This window comes from Empidonax traillii, unplaced genomic scaffold, assembly GCF_003031625.1.
Source record: "Empidonax traillii isolate 1590-97213 ecotype Southwest subspecies unplaced genomic scaffold, ASM303162v1 scaffold483:size1218004, whole genome shotgun sequence".
Taxonomy (NCBI): Eukaryota; Metazoa; Chordata; class Aves; order Passeriformes; family Tyrannidae; genus Empidonax; species Empidonax traillii.
The window spans coordinates 586,702-614,354 of NW_020955676.1; positions in this window are offsets into that span (position 1 = coordinate 586,702).

The window sequence follows — 27,653 nt, forward strand, 5'->3', positions numbered from 1 at the left end:
CAATCACCTGTTCTCTAGTTCAAGATCAGATCACTAAGGCAATGTAAGTGATATGCAATAAGAAGGAGGTGTCTAAATCTCACATGTAACTACAGTTCCAATAAGTGTATTTGGTTTCCATCAGTGTTCACTTCCTAATGTCTTCTTTGTTGTCTCTAGGTCCCCCCATAAATCTGGAAATTCTGGAAACAAAATCCTTATTTTATAAGAGAAGAGTGAATAGGTATCAGTTATCTGCATAAAGTTTATTTTTGCTCTATTCCTTTAGCCAAAATCATGTGTTTCCTTGAATATAATATCTATTGTGCATGTGATTGGCATATCAATTGTCTACAGTCTTGACTAGTAATTTTGTTATATGTTAGTATTTCCAAAATCCTTACTCTTGTTCCTGCCAGCCTACAAAAATCATAGTCATAATGCACTAATGTAACTATATCTATAGAAACCCTAAGAATGGATGCTGTTCTAGCAAAATAAAAGGCATGCACTGTATTTTCTTTCTCATATGTAAAGATCTACACTGATAAAAATAAGCTCACAAAACAGATTATATTATTATTATTTCAGTAGGTAATCAAACCCTCCACTACCTCACAATCTCACTAGATCTGACTTCCCATTTATAGTAAAATTTCCTTTCTCTGATTCAACTGAGAATTTAGAAAGTAAGCTTTTTGGACTACAACCTCTCAATTAATTGGTTGAAATTAATAATGGTATAATTTGGAGATCTATTAACTAATAAGGAAAGGTTTTACTTTCCACAAGTATACTAACAATTTTTCATTTTTAGGATTATAGAGTTTTCACACTTACAGCACCTTTTTTCAGCAAAAGTGACATGGCCCAGAGATTTTGCTTTCTATTCAAAGAAATTCCCTGTAGTTGCATATGGCTAAAAAATAAGTATGCCCAATATTTCTTGAAGCAAGGACTATTGATTATTTTTTTCCCTCCTGTGCAACTCAAGTTCAGTGTCATTCTTCTGCTGTACTGTATGCATGAGGCATTGTCTGATACAGGGTCCTCATTTTTTAATAAGAATTTTGCATTTTGGCAGTCAATGAGACTGTCTCAGATAATTTATGAACTCCTTTGCTCACAAATTAAACTGATTCAGTTCTGGAGAAATCCAGGGACAAGTTTTTGTGTGTGACAGCATGATGCATGTTTTCCATGATGAAGTGATACTCTCCTAACCCCTCATCTTTCTGCAGATAATAAGCACTAATAGTCTTCACTTTTTGGAAAAGGACCTCTCTGATTTATAATGCTCATGCTTACTAATTTATCTATAAAGTCCAATTAGCTGGCTGAAGTGCCCAAATGAGCCAGTAGAAAAATAACCATTGCAGCAAGGACTTACCCACTATCGCTGTAAATCATTTCTGCCTTTTAATAAAACAAAAAAAAAAAATAATTTTAGCTTTCCATTGCCTATGTCTTGTTCACTGCTTCAGGTTTAGTTTTCTGTGGGGCAATTAAAGTTGTGTTTGCTGGAATGTATTTCAATACAATTAAGCAGGCAGCAGTAGGTGAAGAAAGCAGAAAGAGTAAGCCAGAGGTCTGGATTAACTGAACACAATTTTTGCAGTGGACTCAGAGCTTAGTAATGAACAAATTCCTTTTACATAGCAGGCCAGCAAAAGGTGAAATACAAATATAATCTCATAATAAAATTAAACATATAAAGGATTATTGCCCTGCTGATTTTCCTGGCATGAACACAGTTACGTTATTGAACTGCCGTAAAGTTGGGCCTTTGTTTGATTTTTTTTTTTGCGCTATTTTACCCTACCTCTTGTTTAGTAGTTTAGGCAACAATACTGGGTGTGTTACCATTTACCATTGATGTAATTCTCTTCTTAAAAGACTCTTGATATCTTATGGCCTGCTCTTTTCTGTGCCCTCTGCAATTCTACTGATCTTAATAAATCAAGGTGCCTTTACAGCAACACATCAATGTGGAAGTGACCCAGAGCTGCTACCCAGCTCGTCAGAGGTTACATCTTCCTGTATGTTTTTACCTTGCAGTTATAGAGTGAGTTTGAAGGAGATGAGGGAATTATCTGCAAATTGCATGCATAGATTTTGTTAGGTAGCCAAATTTATATGGATATATTATTTTTCTGTGTCTTTCCACATCCATCTTGAGAATATATGCCCTCTTTAAAGTACTGTAAATCTTAGTGTTCCCTAAATCACCTTGGAGACTTCTGTCAAACAGAATAGGATTAAAGCTATCAGGAGTTTTCCAAAGTATATGTCTTTCTAAAAATCATAGTACTGGTTTTATTTTATGTTTATGGCAATGCAAAAGAATTATTGATTTATCCAAAGGCAGCGAGGAATCTTTCTGAAAGTACTGGAAGGAATTCTGAATTAGAATGGTGAACTGCCTAACAGCCAATATTCTACAGCAGAAAGCAGCTCTTTGTCATTAAAATATATACAACAGTCAGGCTTTTGCTAAAATGTGTTTAGGTTTAGAATGTATTATTTATTAAATAAACTTGACTTTCATTTGCCTCTTTCATTATCTCCTTCCTTTTCTATTTTTCTAGTTTATTTTATAGGCATTTGTATTCAAAACAGAATGTTACAATTGTAGAGTGTTTCCTGCTAGATGAGAGGTTTAAAAAGTCCAAAGAAATTTATAGCAAATGGCAGCATATATATGATGAAGACTTACTGGTTGCTTTCTCTGGCAAAGTTCTATGGGTTTGTAAGCCTGATACTTCATTAAATAAATGTCTTCAATTTGAAGATGCAGTTTCCTCACTCTTTAATTTGGATAGTTCTAATGTTACAGTAAAGATTTTTATGTTGCAGTTACTGAAAATAGCTTAGCTATCTGAATCATTATTTTAATGCATTGAAGTATAACCGTAATAGAATCACTTCATCCTCCTGTAAAAATCCAGGAGTGAAGCTGAAAGAAAGCAATAGGATTATCCAGGATCATTAATAATGGTAAAGAGTGACCATAATGAGAACAAGACAAAGAACATCTCAGGATATAACTGCAGAAGGAAACGGTAAGGAAAAAAGGAAACAACATGGAGCACTGGGAAAGCTAGGGGAAAGTTTTATAATGAAGGTCAAAATCCCATTTCCAACACTAAACAGCGCATTTAATCCTGCTGGAACAAAAATCTTTGCCTTTAACTAGAGAGACCCAAAGACAAATACATTTGCTTGGCACTTTGAAAGCCAACTAGAGTATTTATCTATCCAGTTCCCAGTAACTGACTACGTACCTAAGGTTGTTTCTTTTCCCTGGGGGTGGGAATTTGGGGGTTCTTTTGTGAACTTTAAACAGCCTAACCACATGCTTGTCTCAGTCCTAGTTAAAGCCACAAAAAAAACCATCAAAGCTGCTCCTAGCTGCTTCTTCATAGGTCTTACAGAAGATGCCACTGCTATCAGACTAAAATGATTACATTCTCTCACTGGTAAATGCAACACAGCTGTTAGAGCCATACTGAAATCTCCTGAATAAAGCATGAGATAAAATATAGCCAGCAGACTGCAACATCCTATCAATGCACTAGTGATGTACCTAGGAAAGATTACTACAAAGGATGTAGCACCTAAATCTTCAAAGCCCTTTGCATTACACGTTAAAAAAAGGCAGCATTTAAGACCATGTGTCTATTTTGCATATGATAAGAGGTAGTTTTGTACTGATGGCTTTGGGGGGGGGGAGGGAATGGGTAACAAAACAAACATGGCTTGGAGTACCAAGAGTAGTTTCAACTACATCTGAGGATCACAGAAATACTCCTGAGGCTATTGGGCTTCAATGATCACTGGGAGTCCACAAATTAGTTTTAAGAGAGTAGTGAATTTAACTCTAAAAAACACAGTATTTTCAGTAGGTTTCAGTGTGGTAGAAAGGGTTCAGATGTTCATGGAAAAAAGAACTTGGACCACATGAAAAAAAGACTGGAAGAGCTCCTTAATGGAAATGATTAACCAGTCTGCAGCAACAGAAGCCCCAGTTCATCAAGATACTGTTTTGGTTTTGACTAGGATAAGAGTTCATTTTCTTCTCAGTAGCTGGTACAGTGCTTTGAATTCAGTGGGAGAATAATGCTGATAACACATTGATGTTTTGGCTGTCGCTCAGTAGTGCTTACCCTAAGGCAAGGAGTTTTCAGTGTCTCATGCTCTGCTGGCAAGGAGGTGCACAAAAAGCTGTGAGGGATTATGGCCAAGACAGATGACCCAAACTGGCCAAATAGATGCTCCATACTATAGAACATCATCTCCAGTACATAAACTGGGGGGAGTTACTTTGAAGGGGGATGATCGTTTCTCAGGGACAGTCTGGGCATTGATCCAAGGGGGGTGTGAGCAATTGTAGTGTGAATCACTTGTTTCTCTTACGTTTTGTCTCCTTTATTCCCCTCCTTTTTATGAAAACTATCATTAGCATTATTATCGTTATTATATTTGATTTTGCTTTAATTTTTAAACTTCAGTTTTATTTTCTTTTCTTTCCTGATTCTCCACCCCATCCCACCATGGGTGCATGAGAGAAGTGAGTGAGCAGCTGTGTGGGACTTGGTTGCTGGCTGGGGTTAAACCATGGCAGATGCACAACCAAAACCCTGAACATAAGCAGGCAAGTTGCATCTTTTTTGATCAGATAGAAACTCCAGTTCTCAAGTGACAGAAACAACAGTTAAGGTTTCAGGGAGAAGTAGCACATTAACACCCTTATCTTAAATTATTTTGCAAGTGCAACAAGAAAAAGAATACTCTGTTGAAATGAGCATGTTTGCTGAGGTGGTATGCTTCATCATTGTGTGTGTTACAGAAGAGGATTTCAGCTGCAGAGAGAAACTAGCACTGACAAGATAAATAGCCCTGAAATTCTTGTGTGTGGGCAGGGTGTATTCTGGTACAGCCTTTGACTCTGAAATGCCACAAGAGAACCGATTGTCAGCTAACACGCACTCCCTTGAAACAAAAACAGTAGGCAAAAGACTCTTCACTTTTTTTTGTTTTGTTGTTTGTGTTTTGGTTTTTTGTTGGTTTTTTTTTTTGTTGTTGTTTTTTTGTGGCTAAGAGTAGAATTTGTACTTCAGCCAGCTGGATCATGTCTTTAAAACTCTTATAATTTACATAGAAATTCAGTGTAACTAAAATGTGTCTGAGATCTAAAAGCCTACCAATGCCATTTATTCAAAATCCAGGTTCCCCCCACACATCCATCTGCATTTCTTGCTACTTTCATTTTGTTAATTTTAAATTTCTCAACGAAGAAGATAGAATTTTGAGCCTACTGAAAAGCATTCCCTGTGAAACAATGCAAACATCACATATATCCAATAGCAAAACTTAGTTGTACAGGAGAAGGTTATTGAATTGGAGAAAGCTCTATATCTTATTTCCATAGAATTCGACAAAAGGGATAATTTGAAGTATATTGTTGTAGAACACTGAAATTTTGATTTCATGAACATTCTTTTTTTTCTTGGTGTAACATATTTCATTTCAGATAACAGTATTAGCATAAGAAAGCTATCTTTGTAATGGAAAGGGAAAGAGGGAAGACATCTATTGTTATTTGTAGGGGCAGAGCTAATGACAATGTTTACCAAAAAGGTTGTCCAAACTTCCCAAGTAAAGAACTATTTTTTACTTGCTCATGCTGTCATGAACTTTGAAGTCATTTAGGCTGAAACTTCTCTGCTCCGAATGCCTTTGTCAAGCGAACTGTGTGTGCATGTGCAAGGAAAGCTTCAGCCCAGTCAATATCAAAGAGCTTGTCTTGACAAACTGACCAAAAGCAGAGGATTGTCTGTTTAAGGTTCACAAACTGTCCTTTGTTGTAAAGCTTATCTTGCATATACTTTCCCCTCACTCTGAGAGCATTTGATCAGATTTCATTGGATCTCTCTTAACCAGATTAGCACTTCAGAATGAATCATGGAATGATTTGGTTTGGAAGGGACCTTTAAGATTATCTAATTCCTACACCCCTGCCGTGGATAGGGACACCTTTCACTAGACCAAGTTGCTCAAAACCTCATCCAACCTGGCCTTCAACACTACTGCAGAAAATGTTAGAAATTTCATCTACTTGCCCTAGCTAAGTTACCAGGACTGGGGTAAACAAACAAATAAAAAAAGATCAAATACTCACCCCCCCCCTAAAAAAAAAAAAAAAAAAAAAAACAAAAAAACACATACACCCACCACCACCTAAAAAACAAACAAACAAACAAACAAAAACCAAAAAAAACCACCAACAACCCACACACAAAACTTGCATAAGATCAGTAGAACCCTGATGGATTTGAGTAGCTTAACCATGTGCAAATTGTGGCTGCATCTGTCAAGGGATTTCTATGAATTTTCATTTTCTTGCTTCTCTAAACCATGCTGTGTGCAGGCTCTGGATCAAAGAGAAACACAGAAATTAAGATCTGACCAGTATTTGCCATATCACTGTCTCAAATCCAAAAGCAGACAGTTGCCTTCATCAGCTGTAAAAAACATAGCACATCAGATGTGAAAAAATGGGGGACAGGATCCTGAGTAAGAGATTGGGACTGAGGTTATGGAAAGCACTAGTGAAGGAGAAGACCTGATACACATGAGTGTCCATGGCTGAAGCCAAAACAGAAGACAGAAGTGTATAACATCCTAGAATGATGAATATAAACCCATAAAAGACAGGAAGTTATGTAAACATATGTCTGTTAGCCCAAACAGAAAATTGCTCCAATTTTCTGATTTTGGGGCGTGTCCTCAATGCTGGTTATGTCTGGAGTACACTTAATTTCCTTTGCATTATCTAGCGTGGGCTGTGTTTTGGATTTCCTCTGAAAACAGTGCCAGTAACAGAGGGATGTTTTAGGTATTGCTGGGCAGTGCTTACACAGAGTCAAGGCCTTTTTTGCTCCTCACCCTACCTCACCAGTGAGGAGGTTGAGGTTGCACAGGCAACTGGGAGAGGACACAGCCAGGACAGCTGATGCCAACTGACCACAGGGATGTTTAATATCAAATGTCGTCATGCTTAGTAAGAAAACTGGAAGTAGAATCACAGAATGACAGAATCAATTCTGTTGAAAAGACCAGAGGTCATCAAGTCCAACCTATGATCAAACACCACCATATCACCTAGACTGCAGCACCGAGTGCCAAGTTCTGTCCTTCCTTAAACACCTTCAGTGATAGTGACTTCACCACCTCCTTGGGCAGTCCATTCCAATATTTAATCGCCCTTTCTGTGAGGGAATTCCTCATGTCCAACCTAAACCTTCACTGGTACAGCTTAAGACTGTGTTTTCTCATTCTGTTGCTGGTTACCTGGAAGAAGAGGCCAAACCCCACCTGGCTCCAACCTCCTTTCAGGTAGTTGTAGGAGAGCGATAAGGTCTTCCCTGAACCTCCTCTTCTCCAGGCTAAACATCCCCCTCAGCTGCTCCTCATAAGACTTATGCTCCAGAACCTTCACCAGCTTCATTGCCCTTCTCTGTCCTTCCTGAACTGAGGTAGAAAGGAGAGGATATTTGGAGTTATGGCATGTGTCTTCCCCAGTTACTGTTATGCATGATGGAGCCCTGTTTTCCTGGGGATGGCTGAACACCTGCCTGCCTGTGGGAAGTCTAGAATGAATTCCTTACTTTGCTTTGTTTGTGCAGGTGGTTTTCACTTTACCCCTCCCATTCTCTCTCTCATCCCACCAGGGCTCAAATGGTGCTTGGGTACCAGTTGGAGTTAAACCAGCATCTTCAATTTTAGTATCATTTTTCCTGTTTCTCTTTTTTCTAATCCAGGAATATACTGTGTATGTGCATGTACCTACCTGAAAAAAAGGCAATTAAAAGAGTCACTGTGACACTTGGTATAACAGAGTTATACTCTCTACTCAAAGTAGTGATTCAGCCCTTCTGTTAGACTGTCTCCCCAAAATATTCAGCTTTCATTTTCAGGACCAGAATGAGTTGATGAAATTATTTATTAGCTGTATCTTTTGACTAGTTTTAGGAAAACCCTGCCTCAGTTTCATCTCTAGTGGTAAATATATATATAAAACAAGCCTAGATTTAACTCTTAATGAAAATCTTGTGTTCAGGTTTAATTGATGACTTCAGACTATAATTAAGGTGTTAAGAATTTATTGTTCATATTATAACACTTTGAACAGGCTCACAAGCATTTTTGAAAGGTCACCCAGGCACTCACCAGCTTTCTTCTACTCATGATTTGCATCAGCAAGTTTGTTTGCTGTAATAATTCAGTAATATGGCAGAGACTGAGACACATGTCAAGAGTTCTTATCAATCCTTTCCTTCTCCTATTTGCCACTCCAGGCTTTGGGCTGCATGTTATCATGAAAGCTGTTTTTCAAAACTGGTAATTATGCTTCTAAAGCTGATGCAATTGAAACAAACAGCAGCACCAAGAACACAAGAAGGGCTTTGGAAGATATGTTTAATCTTGCAATAAAAAAGGTTGTTTGTTTGCTTTTGAGAAGGATTTAAGGAGGTTATTTCGTTAAAAATAACTCAAGTTAACATTTTCTTGGGATTTAATTCAGGATTAGTGCTTATTTATGAAATCCACTATTTTGCAGAAAATAATTTCCCAAAAAAGTATTATATTTGCATAGAATTAAAGCTGATAAAATATAAGTAAAAGAGTAATTTTCCCATAGTCAAGTTATGTTAGTCCTAGGAATTCAGACTAAAATTTAAAATGTAAAGAAACCATGAACTCCAGAAAAAAACTTAATCAAAAGCTGTGTAAAAAACCACCAGAAATTAATGGGTTTTGCATATCCTAATGATCTCTATCTGCACTAAAAGTTTTTTTTGTCTCTCACATTATTTTAACTATTATAACAATAAATATCTCTGAATTGCACATATAAACCTAGAAAAAATAACATATTCAACCACAATCTTATCTTAAATTAATGCTAATGTGGGTTGAGCTAAACTACAGTATTTCTAACTCAAAATAGATATCACCATTTGACTATGCTTTAGGATTATGATTGTTAAAAACTAATTTATAATTTCCTAATTGTTCCAACAGAAATAAGTAAAAATAAGTTTTTAAAACATTAAAGAATACATTTTTACAATCTCACAAGCATCCACATTAAGAAAGGTGAAGATAAGAATCATCAAGAAAGCATTACACAAGAAAAAATTTGACATAATTTGGTAAAAGTAATTCTTTATGTGCATTTAGCTTTATGGTCCTTTTTCAGGTATTTCTTTTCACCCTGTATGGAATAGTCTATATCCTTATATTTCAGACATAGTTTTAAACAATTCAGTAAAAAAAAATTGCAACATCTGGTAATATCAGGTCGTAAAAAAAATAAACTTCAGTCTGAAGTTCACAAACCTGCAGAATAAAGAAAATTCTGCTCATCCTTGGAGTATTCAGAACATTAATTTGGGAAACCTGAACTTTAATATCAGTATTATTTTAAATCTTTTTAATATTTTAATGGTAAGAGTTTCTCAACTAGAATTTTTGCACTAAGATTATCTATACTTTAAATAGGAGTATTATTTAACATTGGCTCTTCCTACATTACTCACACAACTGAGAGGAGATGAACTATTATGTATGAAAGCAAGAAAAAACTCAAACTTATCAAAAATCAGGTGTCATAACAACAAAGAAAAGACAAAGTTATTCATTTAGAAAGATTCAGAAATTCTAGGCAGAAAAAAATTAACACAGCCTCATATTTCTGTCAGCTTATAAGAGATAGAGATACAACCTTAAAATAGCAAGGAGCTTAATGTACTGCACATCACAAGCTACAACAGACCACACATAGAGCTCCAAAAAAGCCCCTCAAGGTTAGCTTTTTTTCTTTATAAGTGAAGAACTGCCATCTGTCTTAAACTGCATGCATTCTCTCGTTTGGTACAATCAAAACTGGGCAGCAAAACATTAACCCAGAGCCTTCCTTTCCACTACTTTCTACAGCCACTCACCAAGGACCTCTAAACTCAATAGCTAGAAACCTACATGCCCAGATAAATTAACAAAATACTTGCCAGGGCTTGGCAATTTTCAGTCACGCATGCAAGAAAACACTATTCTCAGCTATACAGAAAAAGAGCCAAATAAACTACCTTCACCCACAACAAAAGGGCAGAGACTGTATATATTCCTTCCTCCTAATCTGAATTAATTGCCTCCAGGTGCCCCTCTGCAGGAGTGGTGCTGGGAAGAATCACTGATTTAAGGGTTTTGACAGGTCCTGTGTAGTCCCACAGCATTCAAGCATTTCTGCGTCTCAGTGTTAGCAGTTTATTCTTCAAAATGTTTTTGCCAGCTGAAGCACTGAAAGGCAATGCTTGCACTTTTGATGGGAAAGATGGGACAATTCTTGGCTTTGGGAAAAAATATAAGGTAAATCCAAAAGGTTAAATTTCAACAGGCACCAGCTTGCGCAATCTTATGGACACCAGCATAGGAAAGGTAACAGTGTGTTACAGGGATAAATAAGTACAGGAAAAAAAATCTCTACAGGTATCCAATGAATTTACACATCCAATGAATTTACTACTACACTCTTGTTCCACCACATATACAAGTTTTGAGAGGAAGAGTGCAGGTTGATTTTAGGTTATGGCAATGCAATAGCAAATTGCGATGTTTGAAAGTGACTCAGTGGTTTAGGACTTCCTTTACACATAGTCATTCAGTAGCTCAGGTTCTTCAGAAAGTCCTTTTGAATGTATAAAAAGGAATTGCTTATGTAAATAATGCATATATTTTTATATATATGCTTATATACATGACAATTTAAATCACATTGAGTTGGCCACATAATTATAAAACCTGACCCTGCACATTTTTGTAACTGCCATTCAAAAAACAGTAGAAGCAGTGCAGTATCGATGCACTATTTCTTACACTGCAAGGAGAGAAGAAAGCATTAAAATGTGTACACTCATTAGCAGTATGCAAACAGATATCTGACCTTAATGTAGATACACTTTTTAATTGAGATATTAATAAAACTCAGAATTCACCTTGGGACTGTCTAGACCACACATATAAACATTTTTAGTTTAGTTACTATTTGTAGTTTCAGACTGCAGCTTTGCTGATATTCTAGAGCTCTAGAGATTCATGTCTGTCAGGGCACCTCCTTCTGTACAAAATTTACACCACTTAATTTTAAAAAGCAGGAGATTAGAAAAAAAAGCCATTATCACTCATAACCATGGCTGGCAGAGAACAGATTGGGGTGACATGGTCAGATGATTATGCTACTTAGAGCTGAGGGCAATATTTTTCCTGACTGCATCTCAAGAACCTGTTCAAACCTGAAGTGGTGAGAAAATTATGCAAGACGAACAAGTGTAAGAATCTCTCCATAAGCCTTAGAGCTCTGGTCCATTTTTCCCATATGTCATCTATCTATAGCAAAGCCAAAAAAAAAAAACCAAAAAAACAAAAAACAAAAACAAAAAAAAACCCACCACAAACAAACAAACAAACAAAACCCTCAAACAACAACAAAAAACCACAACAACCAAACACCAGATCATATCTTGACAAATTGTAGTTTCTACAGTTGTCCACATTAAAGCATGTGATAGATTCCCTAGTCATTTATTTTGCATGTGTTCAAGTGATGTATCTCTGTTTTTTGCAGCAAAAGCTCTCCCTAAGACAACTAAAGCAGAGTGGCAAATACAAACAAAATATTGATGTTTGGTCATTTCTTAACCCTTAAGCTCTCATCCAGCCAACAAAGACTTCCTATATTTTTAAAGAATTATTCTCAAATCTCATCTATTTAATTACAGTAATATAGAAAACATGAAGGAGAACTTTTGAACTTTGAAAATAGGCTTGAGAAAATATCTTTGAAAATTTCAAACTGATAATACTCAAAATGTATTGTGAAAAGCCACAAATACATCATTGCAAGGTGAGTTTCAGGAGAAAATCTGCTGTATAAAGACAGTCTGATAACAGAAACCTGGAAATCTAACCTTTAAAAAAATTACCAATTTTCCCATGTCATGATTCCATGCTGCAACACAAAAAGTAATAGAATAGTAAAACAGCCTCAGTCTTTCTAAAACAGGTCCCAAAGTCTCTCAGTTACAAACCTCTGAGTAAGCCAAATAGAGTAATTTGTTATTTAAAAGGAAAAGTAATAAATTGGATTTTATACCAGGAGGGCAACCTAATCAAGGTGGTGTTGGATGCTCATAATGAGACTTTACCAGGAAATCTGGAGATTGGTTTATTACCTTCTCATATGTTATTTGAGTTCAGATCCTATTTATACATGCAGGCCCATTCTCTGCTAGGTCTTTCCAATTACTTGGTATATAATTCAGCTCCTGAATCAATTCTATCAAGTCGAAGAAGATGCACTTGTCAAGATTGTATTTGCTGAACAATGGTGGATAGAAGCTTCCTTAATAAAAGAACTAAAAAAAATAAAAATGTGAGGAAGTAAGACAAAGTGGAAAACCCCTCTACAGTTGCAGGTCTGTTTTTCTGTGTCACAATGAGTCGCAGCCCAGCATTCACATGGTAGAGTGTTACTTACTTACAGATGGAACTGTCAAAATCAGGTTTCCATTGTACAGGATGACAAATGTAGTCCTCATGGGAAAAACTTCTCAGTGTAATGAAATCTAAGCTCTCTAATTTCTACAATAATGTCTGTACTTTTAAAAATAGAACCAGAAGATTGGAAGGCAAAAAAATTCACCCTCTGTTTCATTTCGCCTCAATCTCCCTCTAACTACTATTTGTTTTATAAGGGTTTTACACCTTCTCATTACCTTTGTCAAACATGACCAAATATCAAGCTGATAGAGGAAGTGAGAGAAATGCCTACAACTTCAAATGTTTCTCCCTTCTATGCATGGCTGGTTTCTTCCATTTCTGCTCTGTGCCACCCGTAGTGCCCACCTGGTGGGGCATAGCAAGGAGCAAAAACAAGATCTACCAGACCTCTACCACCTAGACCTGGGTCATTTCTCTGATTTTTTTGTCTACTGTGGATTCGTGTATGTCTTGGGATTCTCCCATGCATTTGGAATATGTAACTAAAGCACTGTATTGCAGTTACCTTTTCCCCATTTCCTTTATCATTTGCTATGGAATCAGCTGTCTCCATGACTCTTTACTTCTCCCACAGAAAACATCAGATCAACAGCTTTTTTTATTTCTGGTTGATTGGTTGGTTGGTTGGTTTTGGTCAATCTCTGCACTATCTGTCCACTAGGAAGTTGCTCTTTGAGAAAGTAAACTATTAAATATAATGGATTTATACAATTCCTTTTTTCTTATTTATTTCTTGCCATAAGCTACTTCTAATGATCCAATTGCACTAATCTACTTCAGAATTAGACAGTGAGTGAACGGCTCATGGAAGAATCATGGCCAGTGAAGGGTAGTTCTCTTTTTGTATATGTAGAAACTTATCCCCAATGACGTTTTTTTTGTTTTAACATTTTGGGATTCAATGGCAAAGAAATGCAGATTTTATCTTTTCCAACTAGCATGGCTTTACTGGGGGAATCAGCCCAGTCACACAACAATAAGAAAAAAAACCTGTATTTCAGAAGGAATCACTTTCTTATCTCTGAGAACTCTATTAACTAAAATCAGTGTTCTATTCAGTCCTTATTACTGCCTTTCTTCTTCAGACCACAGCCCTCATTCGTGACCTGTCATAACTCTCCACCTTAGCTGCCTGCTGCAATTTTAAGGAAAATGTATATATAGCTCACAAACTCCAGACATGTAGGTAGCCACTTCCTTTGTGAGTCTTCTGTCAAATACATGAAGTTCAAATTTGCTGTGAGGGCTGCTCCATAACTAGATGTCCTGCTGCCAGAGGCTTCAGAGCACTACACAGTCAAAGTGTTGTGTTTCTTATCTTGCTCACCCTTTGTTTTCTACATCATAGCATTTCTGTTCTCGTGCATCTTACCAACATCTGTGAAGGTGAGAAACAAGCATAACATTCAAGATAACTAAAAGGCTGAAAGTCAGTGTAACCATACTGAAAAGATTCTAAATTAAGAAGATGGAGAGTGGACTCACTTTTATACCAGTGAAGATTATACTTTTATAACAGTGAAGATTATACTGTGACCAGTAATTAATGCTGTCTTCATTTGCTCTTGTTCAGAATGAGTTCAGTTTTTAGATGGCTCCTGTGTATCTGTGGGAGTGTGTGCAAACTTCAGTACTGGTATTTGTAGAAACAAACAGGTGTTTGCTTGTCAAGTCAGTTATAGTACCCATGATAACTAGTTTGCACAAACCAACATGCTTGTGTGAGGTAAACAGATGGCATTGCATTTTCCCACCAGGTGCAAACACTTTTTACAAACTTTTACAAATATTGCTTCAGGATAGTTAACAGTGTCAAATACAAACATATTTAGCACCACTCTTCAGTTCTATATCAAAGTATTGATACATTTGGTGTATCTCTATCTCCATATGCCTCAAGACATACTATCTCTCTGATACGATGCTTGATTGTAATTGGGCAGTCTTTAATTCAAAGGGATTTTTGTCATTGATGGTGAGATTACTTTGTCATTAAAACTTTTTGTTTTAACCACAAGCTTTCATCATATTTCAAAATTCTGCCACTGCATCTTAGATATTCCAAGTACACAGTAGGCAGTGCTTTCACATCTCTTATGGCTCATGTGCTTGAGAGGGAAGCACGTGCCTAAGTGTTTGTAGAATAATGTAAACAAAGCCTCAGAGTTTCATCAATGTTGTGCAAATTCCACATGGTTAGATTTCAGATTGATGTTTCCTGTAAGTCTTGGATTAAATTAAGACATTGAAAATCTAATGAATTAATTATTTCTCTGGACATGAAATTATTTCATTTAATTGCCTAAATGAAAGCTGAATTTTATATACTGACCTTGTCTCAGGACACAAGCCATGGTCTTTTCCATGCCTTCTGCTCCCTTAATTTGATTTTCTTTGCACAAAAGGGACAAGTGCTCTCTGTTTAATCACCTCTAGAAGCCTCTGTCAGAACCAGCAGTTCAATGTGCAGGGCAAATGGGTACAACATCACACAAAATAACCAGTGCCAATTCCTGACTGTATACACATTGTGTTTGTTTGGAAATAATAGATAAATAAATAAATAAATAAATAAATAAATAAATAAATAATTTGCCAGAACAATTTCTTTTAAGAACACATTAAGAAACACAGAGTAAGACTAAAGAAGTATCATCAGGAAACAGTAAGTTTATAATGCTACACCTTCCCAATGTCTTTGATAGACAGAAAGACTTTCAAGAAGAAACAGCATCATCCTTCTATCCACTTTTTTCACAGCTCCATGAAGAAACGCAGCACAGTCAGTGGCCAGTATGAAGTAAAGCAGAAAAAGAACAAGCAGCCCAGGGCCCTGCAGCTGATGTCATGTCCTCACACAGTGTTCATTTGCCAAGCACAGAGCTCTGTTTACATTGTCACTTCCCCTGGCTTCCTTTAACAACAGAAATAAAATGCAGGACAAAGCAAGGCAGAAAAAAAAGTATTTACAAGCAGGAAGTATATGTTTAGAGGAACACAGGGTCTCTACTGTAGGAATCAAAATGCTCAGAGTTCAATAGATATGCAGATTCAATATCAAATGAAGAGTCTAAAATAAATGGTGTGATTAAAAAAAAGCAAACAAACACCTAGATTGATGCTGAATCAATTTCTTTTTAAAAATGTGATTAAGATGCAATCTCTCATTTTGGCAGGAAAGCAAAAACGAAAATTAAAGACATTCAGATGGCAGACTAAAAAAATTGTGAGAATACTGTCTCAAAGCGCCATGATAATATTTACTCTCTTCTTCAATAAATTTATAACTGAGTGGTCATGGACAATAATGCTGTATGTTCCTATGAGCACATAGGAATAATTAATTAATGAATTAATGCTGCTTAATTCTGACAAATTGTTGAGTAATCAACTTTTTAGACACTTCAGTCTCATGGCCCTAGCATGCAGGACAGTAATAAAAGAGAAATCAGGAAGAAGAGCAAGGAAAGAATGACTGTTAGTAGAGAGTTATTGTTGAAGACAGGAGAAGAGCCTTGCTACAGAAGGAAACCTGTTTCAGTGCTCAGGTACAAGTTATACTGGAATGTCTTGGTATTGAGTCCTGTGCAACTGAACCTAATATTGAACTGTGTCATGTGTTTGCTGACTGACTACAGACAGTAATAATAAATAAATAAAGAAATAGATGCAGCCTTAAAAGTTTCCAAGTTATACCAATACACTTGCACATTTTTATAGATATCACTTTTTATGACATACTATGAATACAAACTTTCATTTCAGTGAAGATCAAAATCTCCTTTTATAAATAGAGATCCTTCAGATTTTTCTGAAATATAGGATACTTTTATTTTTATTAGATCTACTTTTATTTAATTCTAGGTGCCCAAGTACAAGAGCAATTCTGTATCTCAGCTAGAATATATCTTTCCAGATCACATCAGAAAGCCCTGAAAAACACTCCACAAGCTGATGACTGGTTATCTTGATTCAGTAAGCCGTGAGTCCCATATGCTGAGCCTTAGGACACTGAAATAGAGCATCTGTTCTACTACTCCACACTGCACATTTAGATGACTGACTTCTTCTATATGGTTCAAAATGAGTGGGAATCCTACTCCAAATAAATCAACAAGCACAAAGATTCCTCAGACCTTTATGCTTTTACTCCAAATTAAGCAACAATTTGACTTCTTGCTCAATTTTTCTAAAGCCATATGTTGCTTTTCCTTCTTATTGTTTAATATAATATTTAAACCCCTCATATTCTCCTGATCTTTCATATGTTTCTTATTTCAACCTATGATTATGCCAAAGACGAAAATTCAAGCAATACATGAAAGTAATTTTTGTTTTGTGCAATTGCATACGTAGCAGAGGTAGGATACTTCCTGCTATGTCTCACATTTCAGTCCCTGGATTGCTGGAATCATCTTAAATGTCTTTCAAAGACACATGTAAACAGACAGAGATGAACGAGTGTAACTACTGATGTCAAAGCTGTTCTGCTTTGGACAGAGGGAACTGTAGACATTAATGTTTCCAAAAGCCTGAGTAGTTTCAAAAACTTCATTTTCACATCAAATATTCAAGTAATCAAATTCATAGACTGCTAATTTGGTATTAGAAACAACACAACAAATATGACACTAGTATCTTCTTTTTCTTCTAGAAAATTCATAATCTATGTAACAAAAAAAGGAAACAACCGTAAAATTTTACACTCCAAAATACCTAAAGCCATCCCATTTTGCTTTCAAATTCTATTAAAGCTGAATTATCCTCAGTTCTTGATCAAAGGAAGGTTCAACAACAGTCTTTAGACACCCTCCCAGAAATGCCAGGAAGGGCACAGAATTAATGTACTTGAAAATGTACATTACCCTGAAACAATTAGGAGTGCTGTCAATAATTCATCTGAACCACTACTTGATTGATAGCTTTATACAATTACCTGTGATACAAAAATTGAAAATCATAGTATTATTCAGCATTCAGGAGATTTTTTTGAAAGCTCTATTCCTTTTTTAAAAATACATCGATAAGCAATATTGAAAAGCAAGTTGCTTTAAAATGGAATATAACTGAAGATCAGAGTGTAGTAGCAAACTTTATATACCTCTCAGAAAACCAAAAGGGACAGCCACTCTCCTGTATATAACTCTACTTCTGATTGAGGCATCTAGTTCTCTAAAGATACTCATGTAAATTACTGCTAATATGGTAACATACACAAACTCTCTGTAGTAAAAGAGATGGACTGAAATGCAGTGGGAAAATTCCCAGTTGATGTAGCACTGATTCTGAAGAACAAGGAAAGTGTTAACGGAGATAAGACTACAAGATTGGACCCAAGAGAGGAAGAGACCATGCATATGTTACACTGTCTTATCATCTTAACGTGGAGTTGAGAAACACCTACTGGCAATTGTTTATTTCAGAAAGGACTAGAACAGCCAGCTTAATACAGGGGTTTAAATATTTTTGCTAGTACAAATTAATCAGGCCCTTACCTTCATGACATTTGATGTATATATTTAGAGCATTGTGTTACTAAGATCTGTTCCCCAAACAAAAGACAAATATACAAAGATAATATGAGATTATTCTGGAAAAATATTGTCACAGATCTGTAAATATGATGTAAAGGAGAGGGGGTAAAATACTTAGAACTTATCAAGACAACTGGATAGAGGGATTGCTTACTAAAAAATAATTACAGAATAATTATGTCATTTTAGTTTGATTTTCAGGCAAATATTAACCAGAAAACACAGCAATAAGAACTGCACAAAATCATAGATTCATAGAATAGTTAAAGTTGGAGAGGACCTATTGAGATTATCTCAGTCCTACTCAATCAGGGCCACCTAGAGCTGGTTACCCAAAACCATGTCCAATTACTCTTTGGGCAAGCTGCTTGGTCACCCTCATAGAAAAAAAAAATTGTTTTATTGCATTAAGACGAAATTTCATATTTTTTTCATTGGTGCCCTTTGCTTCTTGTCCTATCAATAGGCACTACTGAAAAGGACCTGGTTCCCTTGCCTTCATTCTCTCCCATAAGGAGAGAATCCACATGGATAAGGTCCCCTCCTGAGCCTTCTCCTTCCAGGATGAACAGTCAGTTCTTCAATCTCTTAATCATCATGCCAGACTCACTTCAGTAAGTCCATATGACCATGTGCTCATGATCCTAGACTGTTTTCTTGAACGTGTACAAAAAAATATATTAAATCTACAGCAAATGAGAAGATAAACTACAAGAGGATTCTGCACATCACTCTTTTTCTATTTGTATTTGATTCTCTTTCAGATCAATTAAAAACTTAGTAGACACCAAAAGCAAAGGGAAACTTGCTCCAACATGCAAAAAGAGGACAAATCAATGAAGAAAAAGAAAACCAAACAAATCACACAGTTCATGTATTATTTGTTTCCTACCGATGTAAGGGCACACTGATACAAAGGAAAGCAGTGCTATAGGAGAAGTTGCTGTCAGCACATTCCAAGACACCTTGTGAAAAACAGAAAATCAAACAACTTACAGCAACAACAATCTGTGGACAATCTGTGCAAATATTCATCAAAGTATGTTGAATGGATAACCTGGAGTGAGTATAACAAGGAAAAAACAGGCTACAGAGTGGTTCAAACCTTACCTGACTACTCATTTTGCAGTTTCCTCACATAGTATTTATTTTCTCACTGTTGTGCTCTGGGTTTCTTCTGCTGCTGAAATGAGCAGATGTATATATTGAGGCTACCCATATATGCTCTGGCTCTTTTCTGTGGCTATGTTGGATACTATTCTGCTGATACAACCTCCTAAGATGCCTGCAAGCCCAGATCCACCTGCTTTAGTTTGGCAGCAAAACCCCAGATGTGACCAGAGGCTGCCTTCTGGATCACGCTGTTCCTCAGTGTACCTCAGCCTATCTTGACCTTCACACCCCATCACAGTATGCTGACAGAAAAAGCAAATACCTAAAGTTACTTCTTTACCATTTTTAGTTCAGGGATTTCTTTTCCTCTCACAGTTTATGATAGATATAATATCATTATTTTCACGCGGGGTAGAAAGTTTAGAAAGGATAAATACAAAAACTGGTATGAGTTGCATAAATTATTCCACTGATTTTTGTGTTGATTCATACCTCTTAAAGATCAATGTCTTTCTTCTGTTTTTTTTTTCTCCTTTCTGCAATTAAAGTTACACTTTCAGTTATAGCTCTGTCTTCGGTGCTTTTCTTCTTTTTCTGTCATACATCCACAACACAAATCTTCTGCTCCTCTGTGCAAAATTTTGTGAAGAGCAAAACTATGTTCTCAAAGATTATCCACAAACTACCTCACTTGGATGTTACTGCAGTTTTCTATCTCATATGTTTGTTTATTCTCTCACTTGCAGGAATTTTGGATTTCTCAACCAGACACATTGGCACAATTATTTTTACCTTATTTTATGCACCCTGCTGTTTATGTCTACAGGCTCACAGTCAAGCGTCTGCTTCCTCAGCAGCTGATAATCTTCTAAGCTCTGTGGGATTTGTTTACTAGTCTGTGCCAAAGGGGCACAGTGCTCTTTGAGTGGCTCTTATAGAGAGCTGTTGAATTTTTTACCAAGAGGAAAATCATCAGTGAGCAAAAGCAAGGATGAATTTTCTTTCACTTAATTAACTTAGAAAACTGCATTTCTTCAAAGGAGTGCCCCATTTACTCAAGTCTACTAAAGACATAAACTTCATTATTATTTTTGTTATTGTTTTATCTAAAGCATAAACATCCAAAGAGACCTAAGAAAATTAAATGGGATTTTACTTCTTTCTTAAAATATGCATGTTAAAATACTTGTAGATGACAGTAGATGCACAGCATAAACCCACCATATAGTCTAGGTAAGTGCTTAAGAATGCAAGATTTGTTGTTGCTCTGTATCCGGTATTTGCAGTGTTATTAGACCACTGGGGGTTTTTTATGCAACGACCTACCCTATGACATAATTAAGATGAAACAAATAGGATTTTCCCCTCTGCACTCTATGGGAGACATCTTGTCTCACTAGACAACAGAACCTAATTTCATGCACTTAGATGTCCCTTCCTGATTCAAAGTCTGTACACCTGACAAGTCGCTTTACTTCTGCTTTTCCTAGGAAGCAGTGATAATACTGACTTCCACTGCAAATTGTCTTGAGATTTAATGATAGAAACAAAATAGAGAAGCCAGGAATTATCACAATAAGATGATAATCATTTAATTGTTCACACATCACTAAAACTTAAATCAAAATGTAGTGCAATAACCTTAAAACTATGGAAATTCAGCTTTTGAAGACTGCTCTGCTGTGCATTTGCTAAACAGTATACAGTGGTTCCCAACATTCATTTTTTAATTATTACTTGCCACCTAGAGGTATAGCAATTATCAGCAATGTCACTGATAAGCAATGTTACAATAGATAATTGAAGTCCTTCTTCTGTGAAAATCGAGCACTTGTTTTGATATATCTGGTTGTTTTCACCATGCTCAGATATATCTTTCCTGCCAAGTGAAACAGCTGTTAACTACTTCTGTAAAACTATTAACTGACTGGGTAAGCTCCATTCAAAATTTAGCACTACCAAGTTTCAGTGAAAGGTAAAGCTGTAAAAGCATCCCTCTGAGATGCATCCCCCCACTGGAGTAAATGGAGAAATGACCTGCTTCACCTTTATCACCTGAAAGTTACCAGTCTCACAAGATTTTTCTAGAGTCTTGTTATGAAAGTCCTAGTAAAAATTAATCTTTAGAAAATCTGTTTTTGGCATCATCCTTTCAACAGTTTGCATTAATTGAGATAGAAAGATTAAAAAATGTGTATGCTAAATAATATGAATCAGCAACACATTCTGATATCATAACAGTTACATTACATAGGACAGCCAGGATACCAGGGTACCTTTCCCCCCTAAAAAAAAACCAAGCAGGTCCTTCACTGACATCCACCTATTCAATCTAGTACCTTTGGTGAGTACAATTTCAGGAACAAGGTGTATCTTAGTTATTTGGTTGAAATGCATGCGTTTTCTGATTAAGAGAAGCATTTTCTGTGTAATTTTTAGTGTTGTAATTGTCTTATTAGCCAAATGCTGAAATGAAATTAAGTGGTCATGGTTATAACAACTGTATGACATATAGCAGTAAGTTTATCTTGACAGCGTTTCAGCACAAAAAAAAAAATGGTACACTTATCTAAGGAACAAATAGAATGTTTTTTCTTATATTTGACCAATGTTTTTTGTACTTGTAGGAGTCTGGGAAAATTAAAAAAATATGGGTACCGAGTAAAATTATGTGACTGCTTTTCTCCTAGGGACCTCACAATAACAGAGGCAGGTATTCAAGGGGGTAAACAACCAGCCATCATTTGACATGAAAAACATAATAAATTCATCAGCTTCAAGAAGGATGAAAGGAACTATGGCTTGAGTACTAGGCCAAATTTCAGGTGTCTTGCTGAACTGTCAAATTTCCTCTGTCACGTGTTATAAATTCAACAGATGAAACTGTTAAATAACTGTTGAAAAAACTTGTCTAATATTAAATGATTATAGCTTTTTCATCTGTACATAACATACAACTCAAGTATTAGAATGAAAAATTTAATATAGGAAGCTACAGCAGAAGTGATAGATACAGTCATTAGATTAGAAAGGGGGAAAGTTGTCTTTCGCAGAATGAATATCTGAGAGTTCACAGAAATATACAAAGTAAAACAAACATTTATAATAGAACAAAGATAGAGGCAAGAGGGATCCATTAATTAATTTTGAAAATATTTATGTTGTTCTTTTCCATTTGATATATTCACTGGTTTTTTAAAACATTATTCCTATCATTAGATAGTATTGGTAAAAACTGTGTATTTTGGTTTGATCTGAATAAATGATGTAGCAGCCTAAAGAAATAAGAATAAATAATATTATCAATGTTAAAGTGTCTCTCATACATAATATTACTATATTACAGTATGTTTTGTAAGCTCTCTATGTATCTGCATAAAGTACTATTCTTATACAGAATGAAGCTAAATTCATTTAATAACAAAAATTACTACTTATTCTGTAGCTTCATAAGTTGGCCATATGGGAGATATTCAGATTTTTTATTTTAGGGAATCTATATTTCAGAAGGAAGATAGAAATACATTTGAGGGTGCATTCTAATCTATTGTACAAGACTTTCAAATGCATACTAGAGATACTGATATACAATTCAAAAAATCTCATATTCTAAACATGCATTCATTAAAAATTTGTGTAGAAAATTTATACTGATTAATGAACTTTTAGCATCCTTGACTCAGACATGAAGTTCCATACAGTGAGAATAGGAACCCTTTTTCCACTGGTTTATCATTTCGTTGAGACATCTGAACCTAAGTTCTTGCAGGAATTCTCTGCATTAACAAATCAAATTGCTGGTTGTTCACACAGACCTCTACCTTTCAATTATTTAGAAACTGTTACCTTGCCTTTCTTTACATTCACAAACAGCACTATTGTTGTCACATATAGTAACATAAATAAATACATCTCTACTTACAAAGTCCCATACCAAAAATACGTATCATCACCAATATCACAACTTATAAAATTAAGCAGTGGTTCCGGAAAAGCTGAACACAGTTCACTGGCTCACAAAAACGTTTTAGTGATCAGGAAGTTTAACATGCACAAGGCAGAGACAGTGCAGTGGCCTTCAGATTTCCAAAGAGGATGGCAGTGCTCAATACCTTGGTTACAAACTCAAAGTAAGCAATAGATGAATTCCTCATTGGGTTCTGATGGCCATGTCATCCAAGTCCTGCAGAGAGAAATTTCTGGAACACTAAACTACTTTTAGTATGATTCTTAAGATTATGCTGAAAAATCACCTACACACTTAACATTTGCATCTTTAGGAAGAACACACACCCCCCTAAGCAACCTAAACCACTCATTCGCAACTGTTGTGAGCAACTATTATTAGAATGATCAGTGGTTTAGCTTAATTTTTCTTTTCTTTGTTCTTCGAGTTCACATCATTTGGGAAAAATAAAATCTCCAATACCATATTTAAAAATTGTAAGCAAAACAGTTACCCATGTGGTATTTTCTTTCTTGACAATTTTTCTCTAAAATGTTGATATATTTTTGCAATTCTACTACAAATAACTAAATTAAAGGGGAAAGAAAAAAAGCAGTAGGCCAATGTTTTGTGTCAAGACAGTACATTCATGTCTCTAAGAAGTTAAATGAGTTTAGGTAAATTCTTTTCATCTCTGAACTGGAACATTTTCCTACTGTGTTTGAATCAAATGCGTTAACGCACTGAGGCCCAGAGACTGTATGTCTGTGTCTGGAAACTTCTGTTACATCCAGTTTAATGGATCTTTGAGGGTGGGGTGCCAGTTGCAACTGCACTTTACTGTGAAGCAAGGGATGTAACTTATAAAAAGTTCCCTTCCCAGTATGAAAGAGAGGATTTCACTTTTGTCTCTGGTGCACTTGTAAATTAGGATGGGTGAATCTTCTCGACATTGTTAGCCTTCTCAGTTGATTTCAGATCCAAACAATGCTTCACATCCCTGCTCAATTCAGTTGCAAGGCTGCGAATTGGAAATAAAGCACAAATAAAACCTTCTGTCTCAAGATCAAACAGACCTGCATATTATCTGTTATTAAACCCAAAGATTTCCTTTAACAGAAAAAGAAAAAAGAAGAAACAAAACTTTCTCATTCTGTGTTCAGTGTTATGACCCAATCCTCGATCTTTGCAGGATGGGGCATAGAAAAACCTACACTCCAAGTACCAAGTGCTTCCCAGTCAAATGAGGATAGGCACTACTCAGTCAGCATTCCCAGTCTGACTGACCAGAGACGATCTCAGACTCTGACCACGGACTGGGGTCCTTGTTCAGCTCATAAAGCTTTGCAGTGCATTTGGTTTAGATCCTGTAATCAATGCCCACCCAGCCTGAGCCCACACCTACATTTGCATACTCTTCCTCAAAGTATCATGTAGTCTTTTAGTAGTTATTCCTTGGCTTTCTGGATTCCTCATTAAGCCTTGTTTTAGATGAATAGACTAGAAAACAAGAGAGCATGAACTTAAACAAGTTAAACCGGTTTAGCCAAGGAATATGCTGTGTCCCTACCTTTCAAAAGCATCACAGAATTGGGGTGATAATCTGTTCCTCTGTTAAGAAAAGCAAGCCTTTCTTTCTGCCATGAAGGCAAGCTGAATATTTACAGCAGCTCAAGCTACTGCTGAGGAGACAATCCATAATTATGAGGTGCAGAATCACCAATTCTGAGGCAGTAATGATGGTCCTTAACTGCTGTATTATCTTTCTCAGTCACAAACTGCAGGATTTCTCATAAACTCTCTGTAGGATACACTATAGCAGATTTGCTTGGGCAAACTTAGACACTCACTGAGGACTTACCACAAATGCAGGTTTGGCTGAAACAAGTGCATCCCATTTCCCTTTCAGTTTAAAAATAAAACTGATCATTAACAGTCACTGAAGTCACCATGTCATTTTTCTTCATTATTTTATCACCAGTATCCTAGCCTGATTCTGGAGAGTTTATTGTATTCTACTTGTCTCATGCTCCTTGTAATCCTTAAATTGGATTTGATATTCTCTCTTACATCCCATTCTAAACTGATAAATATTTGTAAAAGAGTTTCCATTTTCCTACTTTTAACAAAGTATTTCCTGCAATTATTTAACCTACTTGCACTTTTTATACCAAAACTGCTCCATTTAATGTTGCTGTTCTTTTCGAATATTCACTTTATCCACCAACATTTGTAAAAGCTAGAATCAATTTATCACATGTCCACACTTACTTTAACTAAAGAAACAGCTTTCTAAAAAATCTGCCCCAAATGAAAGTGTATTAAATGACACTGCAAAGCAAAGGCATGTGATACCAATTGGATAATGTAATCTTAATCTTACTTAACTCATAGCAGTCTTGGCATTGATGATTTAGGATAAGGGACACAGCACGTGGTTCTTTCATGAAATTGCAAGGATTATAACTGAACGTAATCAAAGCAATATATGAGACTGGGAACAGCCTTGAGATCATCGTTTTTTTCCATAAATACGTATGAACTCGTCGAAGAAAGGAAAGGCTTGGTTATTTTATCTCATTGGCTTCTTAGCACTCGTCACAATTGGTGAGTACTTTACACTGTTTCACCATATTACCCCTTTCTTCTCAATCTGTAACCTTTCAATAAAACAGGATTCTGTTTTCAGCTAAACTCATTGAAACTAAGCAGTGGATGGATATACATTATTTGTGCACCATCAACTTGGATGCTAAAAGCCAGCCTTCAAAAATTTATCAGCAACACCTGCCCAAGTTCCATAGCCTGCTTTCTCATCTGATATGTTGTGAGGAAGAAAGTGTTCTATATGTAGTTCAGAAAATCCATGGATAAAATAATGCATCTCTACACGTATCCTGACACTATTGGATTTTTAGCAGAAATAAAGGAAAACAAGTGATAGAACTAAAACGATGCCGTTTACATAGTTCTCTATGACCACGGACTTTTATCATGAGTATAAATAAAGTCAAGTTTTTAAATGGCTCCCAGACCCTTGAAGCTTTAACTCTAAAATTTTCATTTTCCTTCGACAACTCAGTCTCCTCAAATCCCCACTTTCTGTCCTTCAAAAGTGTTTGTCTTTCCAATGTTTTGTCTTCTAAGGAGACAAGTATTCAGCCTTTAATGCCTTTTAACAAGGGGCTCCAGTCTAGAAGGCAATTTCTTTGAGAGATGAAAGAGGATTCACAGTTCCTTTACAATCTTTGCATTCTGGAGGATTCAGCAAGCTTTAATCCCTTAGTTCACATTTTAAGAATAAAGTATAATCTAATGGAAATTTATGGTCTACAGATACTTTCACCAGATCAGCACCCTCATGATTTAAAGCACTGTATCTGGGAGTCCTTCCTTAAATTTCATCAAGAGGGAATTAAAATGATGGAGTATCTTTCAGCTCCAAGCATATAATCAAAACAAAAATGGTTATCCAATAAATCTATTTTCTGATTTGACTAATGGGAATCATTGATTTAGTAAGTTAATTATAGCTTTGATTTGGTCATATTTTTGTTCTATTTGTAATAGATGTACTAGTAAAACAAAAAAATTAATTATACATAAGAATAACTTTGATTCATTAGAAATTTGAGCAAGCAATTTTAAAAAAAAAAATAATAATGGAAAAGGGATGGATCCCCAATTATCTGCACCATGTCACTGTTAGACAGCTTTGGCTTTGCTTTGGTTCACTCCAACTAGCTCTTTTCTAGATAACTTTTTATAGAGAAGACAAATCCTAAGATATTCAGACATGATCCAGTCATTTGCATTTGTACCTCTTCTTGGCCCTCCTTTACTTAATAGTATGGACACAGCCCAAAGAGGGCACAAACCCTGATAGCTCCTGAGATTTCAGGAAAGCAATTGACAGACCACAAAATGTAACTTCTAAATTAAACCTAGTCCTTTCTTTTCATTAGATAAGACTACATCACAGACTAATATGCCAACTAAAAAACTGTAACTATATTCTGCCCAACATTTTAATAGGTTGTTTTAAACAGCTTTATGAGCCTTTTTGAGAAGAGAATAAGAATATGGTCTGAGTACAGTCCTGTAATATGCGAGGTTTAAAGAGCTATAGAAAGTCATTTATATTGGAGATACTTCCATGAAATGTGAGAGCTGAAATTATGAAGAGTCATAATGTAAATTGTACAGAAGGTACAGTGCTCAGTAATATAAATAATGACCTTTTAAAACTGCCAGAGTGAATTTGAGAATCCATGGCACTACCACTTCCCTAAAACTGTAAATCTTACATGACGGAAACTGATGCAATAAGACATGCCATCACCTTAACCTAACAGTATTCTTCACCTAACAGGTTTCTGATTTCAGTAAACAGCAAGTCTCTTCCTGGACTTTACTTTTCATGTGTTACAATGAAAACTTGTTTGAGGATCCCAGGCTGT